This window comes from Amaranthus tricolor, chromosome 14 (genome assembly GCF_026212465.1).
Source record: "Amaranthus tricolor cultivar Red isolate AtriRed21 chromosome 14, ASM2621246v1, whole genome shotgun sequence".
Lineage (NCBI taxonomy): Eukaryota > Viridiplantae > Streptophyta > Magnoliopsida > Caryophyllales > Amaranthaceae > Amaranthus > Amaranthus tricolor.
Genome location: NC_080060.1, coordinates 471,617 through 482,500, shown reverse-complemented (window position 1 = coordinate 482,500; position 10,884 = coordinate 471,617).

Sequence of the window (10,884 nt, the reverse complement as noted above, 5' to 3'; positions counted from 1 at the left end):
TGTCCAAGAACTAATCTTCTGAATTAAATTTTTTTTTGTACTTGTTAGATGTGTTTAACATGGTCTCTAATGTACTATCTTGAAATCAGATTTGAACTTTAACTTTTATATCAATGCGAAATTTCAAATTTAACCACGCTAATATCATTTAAAAACTCTCATTCTTTTCGGGAAATAAAAGGTCAAAGACACGCAATTTTATCACTGTTATTAACTAAAATCATTAGCAAGTTTCAAATAAACAAAGATGCAGTTAAATCACCATCTTAATATACTATTATAATCTCTAACAAAATAACTATAAAGTTTTAAGTCTCATCAAAATAAATAAATAAAAATATTACACATACAATCTGGTATAGAATTTCAACTATCCAATTAAATATTTGAATACACCAATAATTTTTCACTTCAATACAAGTAATATATAAACAACAAAAAAAAAAAACCCTTCTAGTAAAAAACAAAATCTTATTCAGCAGGATTACATATTACACATATGATAAAATGCACAAAGAGTTTTACTCAAGAACAGAAAAGAACTTGTATTATTGAATGATTCTTACGTTCAAAAGTGACCCGATCCGAAAATTCGAACCGGATCCGAAAGTAAACCGACCCGACAATGTGTTCCTTTTTTAGCTTTATCGAACCGACATTATCCGATTCGAAGTTGTACCCGAACCTAATAATGACCAACGCGAGTCATATCCGACCCGAATCATGCTCGAAACCGAACTCGATCCGGCTAAAACCGACTTAACCCGAACGAATTTTAGAATGAAATGTTGTAAACCTGAACAAATTTTTAACATAGAAATATGATCGACTCAATTCAATCATCTTATTAGTTATTTAGAGTTAATAATCAATGGTCAATGTTTATTTAACTACTTTTAATCGAATTAGATGAAAATTAATATAACTTTATAATTTTAATTTTCGGTCAAACAAGTAAAAGTAACAAAGTAATAATGATCACTAATTGATTTGCATTTAAACTATTTTGCTTTAAGTAAAGGAAATCTTATCACCAATTAAAAAATAACTAACAACTTAATTCGATACTGACTCGATTGATAGTAATTAGTAATTCGTAGCCGAATTCTACTTGAAAAATACCCAAACCTGAAGAGATACATTACAAAAACAGTTGAATGAATGCCGAATAAAGGAAGAAGGACTGTATATACTGATAAAATCTTCAATCAAAACTCAGAAAATCAATGAGGAAGAAGAAGATTAAGCTTTCATTGATGAAGAGAAAAGAGGAATCAATTGATTGAAGAATGAATTACAGAAAGCAGAAGCTTCATCAAGAAGCTTTTATACTAGGCATACAAGACTTAAAAACAAGGATTACAATTTTACCCTTGAATTATTAAAGACTAAAATACCCCTGATGGGTGTTATTATCAACATCCCCCCTCAAGCTGGGAACTGTATAGTGTTATTATCAGCATCTAAATACATTCCTAGCTTGGACTTCAGCTTGTCATGTTGTAAGGATCCCAAGGCCTTTGTCATGATATCTGCAAGTTGTTCTGTTGAAGGAGTGTAGGTTAGTTGAATTAACCCTTCTAAGACCTTTTCACGGGTAAAGTGACAATCTATCTCGATGTGTTTAGTGCGTTCATGAAATACAGGATTATTTCCAATGTGAATTGCACTTTGATTGTCACAATATAGGGTTACTGGCTTTAGGTTTGTCACACCCAACTCTGTGAGGAGGCTGACCAACCAAGTTGTTTCTGAAGATGCTGAGGCCATTGCTCTATATTCAGCTTCACTGGAGCTTTTAGAGATGGTTGATTGTTTCTTGGATTTCCAGGATACTGGAGATTCTCCCAACAACAATATGTATCCTGTCACAGATCTTCTAGTATTTGGACATGATGCCCAATCTGAGTCTGAGTATGTTGTTAGGATTAAGTTGTCTGTAGCATTTAGAATGATTCCTTGACCCATGGTGTGAGATACATACCTCAGAACATGATTCAGGGCCTGCACATGATGCATTCTTGGTTGATGCATGAACTGACTCAGAGTTTGTACCGAGAAAGACAAGTCTGGTCTTGTGTGACTTAGAAAATTTAGTTTTCCCACAATCTTTCTATAATGCTCTGGATCTGTATATAATTCACCTTCATCAATCATGAGCTTTATATTGGCTGGTAAAGGGGTTTTAGCAGCCTTGGTGACATCCATATTGCAATCTAGAAGTAATTCCTTGGTGAACTTCTTTTGTGTCATGACAATCCCATTTTCAAGTCTACTAATCTCCATCCCCAAGAAGTAACTCAGGACTCCCAAGTCCTTAATACTGAAAACAGAGTGCAAATGATCTTTGAACCAAGTTATTTCTGATTCATTTGAGCCTGTTACTATTATATCATCAACATACACCACTGCTATTGTGATATCATCAGTAGTCTTCTTTATGAACAAGGAATAATCGTTTTTAGATTGTTTATAACCCATGTTCTGTAATTCAGAGTTCAGCTTTGCATACCATTGGCGTGAGGCTTGTTTTAGTCCATATAAAGACTTATTAAGCTTGCAAACATGATTGTTTGGATTGTCAAGCCCTTGAGGAACTCTCATGAACACTTCTTCTGTGAGTTCTCCATGTAAGAATGCATTATTAATGTCTAATTGATATAGATTCCATTTCTTATTTCCAGCCAAAGCCAATAAGCATCTCACAGTAGCCATTTTAACTACTGGTGAGAAGGTTTCAAAATAATCAATTCCATACCTTTGTGTGAATCCTTGAGCAACCAATCTTGCTTTTAATCTTTCAATGCTTCCATCTGCTTTAAGCTTTACTTTGTATACCCATCTACAACCAATTGGTTTCTTTTCTTTTGGCAAGGGTACCAATTCCCATGTATTGTTTGCAATTAGTGCATCCAACTCATTTTTCATAGCTGCTGTCCATTCTTTACTTTGAGAGGCTTCCAAGTAGCTAGATGGCTCTGAAATTTCTGAGACTTTGTTTATGAGCACTTTTATTTGTGAAGGCAGAGTATCAAATTGCACAATATTGCACCAATGATTGTGTAAAGAATTGGTTGCACATATATATTGATTCAAATATGCAGGTCTTCTCTTTGTTCTTTCTGAAAGTCTTATTTGAGAAACAGGAGAAGGTGTACTTTGTGGAGTTTGAGTGTTTGAGGAACTGGACTCACTGATTGCTGTAGTATCATCAGTGTTAGGGTAGTCTTCAAATGCTTCTGGTATTGGGTAGTTCATACTTAGGTCAAAAGGTGTGTTTATTGGAAGAAAAATGGGGTATTTTGTGGTGTTCTTCTGTGTTTCATAGTGGAAAGGCAAGTGTTTTTCATAGAAAATTATATCTCTTGAAATGATAATTTTGTTTTTCTCCAAATCAAAAACTTTGTAAGCTTTCTGATTTGGTGGATAGCCTATTAGAACACAGGGTGAAGACCTTTCATCAAACTTTGTTCTTCCATTTTTTAATGTTGATACATAGCATAAACACCCAAATACCTTTAAATGACTCAGATCTGGCTTCTTTCCATTCAAAAGCTCATATGGGGTAGCAAGATTTACAGAGCTTAGTGGCATTCTGTTGATAATGTGAGTGGCTGTCAACATGCATTCACCCCAGAACCTTATTGGTATTCTTGACTGGAAAAATAATGCCCTTGCAGTCTCCAATAAATGTCTATGCTTTCTTTCTACAATTCCATTTTGCTGTGGAGAATCAGGGCAAGACTTTTGGTGTTTGATTCCATTCTTCCTGTAAATGAGCAAGATGTCTCCTTCACACAATTCTTTGGCATTGTCAGTTCTTATACATAAAACTGTGCTGCTGTATTGATTCTTAATAAAAACAAGTAAGTCAGAAATTATGCTCACAACATCAGTTTTATTTTTCATAAGAAAAGTCCATGTATTTCTGGAAAAATCATCTACAATAGTGAGAAAGTAACTAAAAACATCATGAGTTTTATTCTTATAAGGTCCCCATGTATCTATATGGAGTAATTCAAAACACTTCTTGGTTTGAGACAAACTTACAGAGAATGGTTTCCTAGTTTGCCTTGCTTTATGACAAACTTGACAAATGACTTCACTTCCTACCTTATTATCAAATACAGGATTAACTAAATGCAATTTTTTGAAGGGCATATGTCCCATTCTAAGATGCCAAAGTTTTGCATCTTCTGTATTTTTCCAAACTTCAGCTGAATTTACTACTGCAACTTCCTGATTCTGTGTCTTCTCTATCTTTGGCACAGTTTTGTCATCAATAGCATACAACCCAGATACCAATTTACCAAGCACCATTGATTGACTCAAAGTTGGTCCCTGAATTAAGCATTTGTCATGAGTAAAGGTTATCTCACAATTTAAATCTTTACATAGTCTATAAGTAGAGATTAGGTTAAATTTCAATCCAGGCACATGTAAAACAGTTTCCAGTTTAATACCATTATCAAAGAGTACAGTTCCAATATGCTCAACTATCACATGTTTACCATCAGCAATTGTAATAGTGTTTGGACTTTTATCAAACACTTTATAATCTTCAAACAAATCTAGATTTGAACAAATATGATTTGTAGCACCACTGTCAACGATCCAATTTTGGTTTGAGCAAATTAAGAAACATGTACCTGCCACATGTATTTGAGATTCTTGTGTTTTTTGAGACTGTAAAGCCTTAAGAATATTGTTGAATTGTTCTGAAGAAATATGAGCAACTGGTTCTGCTTTCTCTTCATTTTCTTCTTGCATTTGTGCTATTGCTGTAGTCTTCTTGGCTTTTCCTTTTGTAAAAGTAGAAGGATATCCATGAAGCTTGAAACATTTTTCAATAGTATGCCCAGGAATTCTGCAATGTTCACAATAGGGTCTTTTTCCTGCTACCACTAATTTGTTTCCATTTGATGACTGAAAAGTCATTCTTGAACCTTGATAATGGTTCTTGTAATTTCTTTTGTAATCTGCAGCAAAAACCATGGTTCTATTATTTGATTCTTCGTCAACTAAGCTTGCTTCCCTTTGCTTTTCTTCTTGTATAAGTAGTTTATATGCCATAGAAATGTTTGGCAGGGGTTGCATCATTAGGATGTTGGTTCTTACAGCATTGAATTTATTGTCCAGCTTCATAAGCAATTGTACAAGTCTTTCTTCTTGCTGCTGTTTCATAAAGATTTGATTACAAGTACATCCACTGCTTGTACAAGAGGGTAATGGATTTATCTGGTTTATTTGATCCCAAAGAGCCTTTAATTGAGTAAAAAAATCAGTGATTGAAGTTTCTGGGCCTTGTTTCAATTCCATCAAAGATTGCTGTAAAGAATATAACTGAGGTCCTGAAGTCTGAGAAAATCTTTCTTCAAGATCTTTCCATATTTCCTGGGAGGTGGTTAAGAACAAAACGCTCCTAGCAATCGAGCTTTCCAAAGATCTCAAAATGTAGGAAATGATTACAGCATCACATCTCTTCCATGCACCACAATTTGGATCATTCTCAGCAGGTTTTGGCAAAGTTCCATCAACAAACCCTAATTTATTCTTTGTTGCAAGAGCAATCATCATACTTATCTTCCATTCTCCATAAGCTTCTCCGAAAAATTTCTCAGAAATGATTGGTAGAGCAGTATTCTCAGATGGATTAATGTAATAAGGTGAAGTTGGATCGGAAATTATTGGAATTGATGAATGTGCCGCCATTTTCATGCAAAGGGAAGAAGAAAAAGAAAAGAAAAACAGAAACAATTTTAAAGAAACAATAGATTGATTGATTCAATCTGTTATGGGTGAAAAAGGAAGACAACAAATTGATTGATTCAATTCTTGATATTATTTAGAGAAAATTACTCAAATTCTCACGATTTCTTGAAGAGATCTGCAGAAATTTGAAGCAATTGATTTTACTGTAACAAATGAAAACTTTGAGGATCTTTGATTTCCCGCTCTGATACCATGATAAAATCTTCAATCAAAACTCAGAAAATCAATGAGGAAGAAGAAGATTAAGCTTTCATTGATGAAGAGAAAAGAGGAATCAATTGATTGAAGAATGAATTACAGAAAGCAGAAGCTTCATCAAGAAGCTTTTATACTAGGCATACAAGACTTAAAAACAAGGATTACAATTTTACCCTTGAATTATTAAAGACTAAAATACCCCTGATGGGTGTTATTATCAACATATACAAAGTGTGTACTACAAGCTAGTCAAGAAAATAGCAAGAAGCAACTAAAATACAAAAGGTTAGCTGTCCACTGTTATAACAGAATTATGTTGTAGCTTTGATGAGCCGGCAAGATCAATAGGGGAGCTGGAATCAAGTGTGTTGCAATAACAAGCCTTTTGGTGTGCTTTATCCTGAGCATGCTTAACAACATATGAATTGTAACGATGGTATTGAAAAATGAACGTCTATGAAGACCAAGACAGAATCAGATGGGGGGACGTGGAACATCTTGATGACTAGCTTTATGAGGTATTGGTGCTTGTGGTCGGGTATACCATGGATCTATTCTTCTTAGACCCCTCTCTACTCCTCGACTTTCAATATACATCTTTCCCATTCCCATACCATCATATTCCTTATCACTTGTTGTGTCTGACGTTTCCTGTGACCCTACAATAATGTCTCAAAGTTCAAATTTTAAAAATAGAGATGGAGTAAAAATAGCATTAATTTTTAAACTATATTTATATCATATTTTAAAAAATTTAGGGAATACAAAATTAAATAAAACTGAAACAAAACTAATATAAACTTATATTGAGGCTCTTCAATTTAAGAATTTCAAACATTTTGCATATGTTCAGAACCAGCTCAAGCTATTCATTATAATCCAAAATCAAACAAATGAATATAAAGTATTTATTCTGTCGTAGTGAAACATAATTCGCTAGTTAGTTCCTTTTAAATTCGCAATTCGTTCAAAAAGTTCAAAAATAGCTTAAAACCAACCATAATATGCTCTTTTCAATTCGCAATTCGCGAGGCAATCAGCGAATCATGTGTTCATTTGACATCAAAAAATACAATATGAGAAAAGAAATGTGTAAGATTACCAAGTGATGCAATTTCATGTGTGATGCTGGTGAGTAGGAAGAACACCACTAAAGCTGATGCCACAAACTGTCTTAAATGCATCTTTAGTATGCAGAAGATACCACAATATTCAACCAGTTCAGTTATGAAAGAATTGATAATGGATTGTTCTTACCCTCTAACAAATCTTTATACATACTTTGCTGCAATATAAGTGGTTTGATGCACCATGAATTACGTAAGTCTTGAGACTTTTTGTACACAAAAATTACATTCTGGTCATCAGAAGTACAAATAGAACTTGAATTTCTATTTCTGCTGTCACCGCATTTGGTCATTCAACATTTGTCTTTGACCAAAGTCGCTGTCAAGGATAGCCGCGTTGACCACTTGACCCAAAACCCCATTTTTACAACCCATACGGATTTAAAGTCGTGTGTGACAACTTTGCGAGCAAATAAATTTCTCCTCAAGCTCATTTCTCTATTCCTTTTTTAAACAGTCTGATGAACACGGTTTATAGTGCAAAATATCAACTGCATCACCATACTACAATCGAATAGCATATAAGCCGCAACAAACACAAAACCATCACACTTACTGCAAAAGGCGACGACATTTGAGCAATACTGCAGCAGGAAAGACCTTAAGCTTAGCTGTTTCAGAGTAGCTCCATGTATAGCAGGCTAGTGGTTTCCCATGGCATTAATAATTGCGAATTACAGCCTTAAAGTTTAGCACTTTTGCAAATCACAGCCTCAATGTTTATTTTTTACGAATTACAACCACCAAAGTTGTTATGAATAATATGACTTGAGTGTAAATTCGATGAGTGCATTCATATATGACTCTTGGGTTTGGGATTCAATGGGTGTGATAATGTGGGAGATTAAGTTGTTAACTTAATAATTGTAGTGTTTAAGTGTGATTTATTGTGGAAGAGTGTTGATGGAAATTATTAGTGTTAATGATGATTAATGAAGAAGTGCAAAGGGTGTTGATAGATGCTTGCTCGAATAGAATTCTGATAGAGGAAGCCTGATGGTCGCTCGACCGAACGAGTTTTCTTGGTTGGTCGAGCGATCAAACAGAATACATCTAGAAGGTTTCTGGAGCTCGCTCGACCGAGCTCTCTGTTCCGGTCGAGCGAATCCTCTGATATTCCAAGGATGCTGTTTTTCGACCTTTCAAGTTCTTAGAGCTGTTTCATATCATTCATTATTCAATATTAATCTTGTATTCAGTGAGCTATTGACATTAATGTACTTAGTACTATATATAGAGCTCTCATACTCACTCAAACACACATCAAACACAACCCCTAAGCCAAACACATAGCCTTTTGCTTTTATCTCTTACACATTTGTAATACTTCATTTATAAGAGTATTTTATACTCAATTGATATAATATAAAAATAGAAACTACACCCGACGGAGAACGTAGCCATTATTGTGTGAACTTTTTTAAATCTATGTGTCTCTTTGCTTAGTTTACATTATCAAACATCGTTTTGTTCATTGTTGTTTGTATTGTTCATCTAAGTTCTTAAATCATAACGATTTTGCAAAAGGCGATGACATTTGAAAAATACTGCAGCAGGAAAGACCTTAAGCTTAGCTGTTTCAGAGTAGCTCCATGTACAGCAGGCTAGTGGTTTCCCATGGCATTAATAATTGCGGATTACAGCCTTAAAGTTTAACACTTTTGTGAATCACAGCCGCAATATTTATTTTTTACCAATTACAGCCACTAAAATATCAATGTTAACATGTTAAAATCAAAACTCAAAACTCTAACAACTTAAATAAATTCCGACCACAAAAATGGTATTTAAAATTGTAATGCATTACCATTGCTGATGTAAGGGAGTGGAGATTGTAAAATACTTGCACTTCATTCCATTATCCTAATACCAATAAGTAGCTTCCACCTATACATCAACAACATTTAGGGGTCAGATGTATGCAACTTACAGTAACATTTGTTTAAAAGAGGTTATTTTTAGAGCACTTCAAAATCCAATATCAACCTTTTTTACTAAGTTAACCTTTGAACAACCAATAGCCACAAGAAATAAACCAGGAAAAAGAGCAAGTCAAGAGCATATGTTCAGTCATATCATCCAAAAAAAAAAAAAAGAGAACAGAGAAGTGCAAAGTTCAGTCATTAATGTAGGCACACATGATGGTTATTATACAGTCCCAAATCAAACAATCAATGACAATAACTATGATATCAAAGTAGTTTATATTTCAAAAGGAATTTGAATGATAAGCAAAACCTTAATTTAGCATTTCTAGCCTTCTTCAGTCTACAATGAGACACAACAGCTTTCCAACCAATACTTCAATTGCATCATCCATAAGCATTCTATTTCCTCTGCCACTAGCTCCATTCATCCAATGTTGTATAAACATACCCCTAACTCGAACAAATTCGCTCTTATACTGAACTGTCAATAACAATGTCAAAGTCTTAAACCCAAAAAATTTGGGTCTCTAATATGAACCAATAGATTAGTCTCACGTTTGAATTCTTTTTCTCTATTCATTTTGATTTTCAACCATCTCAATTTGTCCTCCTAAATTATAAACCTAGAACCATGCAATTCAAGGATTATCCACCATAAGGATTCCACATATCAACATAACCCCTTAAAGACTTAGGCATTGCCTTCTTCCAAGCAATCAAATCCGGCAAATCTCCGGTAAGAGCAAGAGAACTATCATCCTTCCTATTCCCAAGGTTCAACACATATAGTTGATCAGGGAAAACCTTATACATTGCCTTCAATGACTCTTCCATAACCAATTTCCCATCTCTTCTCGAATCCTCGGCCTCGACACAACTACCCCCTACATTAGCAATAATCCTACCACCTTTCTTCAACTTCTTCTTCAACTTTTCCCATGTTAAAGGGTCCTGAAGCTCAGTTATTAAACTTCCTTCACTAAACAAATCAACCAAAATCCCAGCAAACCCATCTTTCAAACTAGCTTGTAATGCATTACCAACATAAACAAATAGCCTATTAGGATATTGTTTTTCAAGTTTTCTAAGCTCAAAATACTCTCTCCCAACATCAATTACAGAAGGATCAATCTCCCAGCCATGAATTACAATTTCTGGGTATAATTCCAGTAAGATTTTAGCAGCTGATCCAGCACCAAAACCCAAAACCCCAATTGGTCCAGGAGGCAAAATTGGAGGTAAAGTTGCAAAAACATCAAAGTAAGTATCAGTTAATGTTCTAAACAAGAAATTTATGCTATGAATGTTACCAGGATTATCTAAAAGAAGAAGTCTTGAACCTCTAAATGGGTGGTCAGCCTTTCTAGAAACTTCTAATACCCTAATGTAATTATAACGAGACTTAAATTTCACGAGGATTTTGACATAATCAGTGGGAATTCCATCTTCTTGAGTCTTTATTGAGGGATTTGATTGATGGGTTTTGTCTGATTTTGAAGATAAGGGTTTTGTAATGGGGATAATTGGATGGGAAATGTGATTAGGAGAAAGAAAGATTAGATTTTGATTGGTGGAAAGATGAGAATTGAGGGAGAATTGAAGTGGGTTAAGGTTAATGAATGGATGAGAAAGATAAGAGCTTGAAAGTATTGGTTTCATGGTGTTGAGGTCGTCTTGTCTCTGTTCGTCGGGCTCGGTATGCTCATATGTTCAGCCGGCAGAGGTCTCTAAAATCAGAAATTCCTAGTTAATTTGTAAATCATTATAAAAATAAAAAAAATAAAATAAATAAAATAAATAAAATTAAAAAAAAGTAAATTAAATTTACAAAACTCTCGCACTATTAAATTCCATCACAT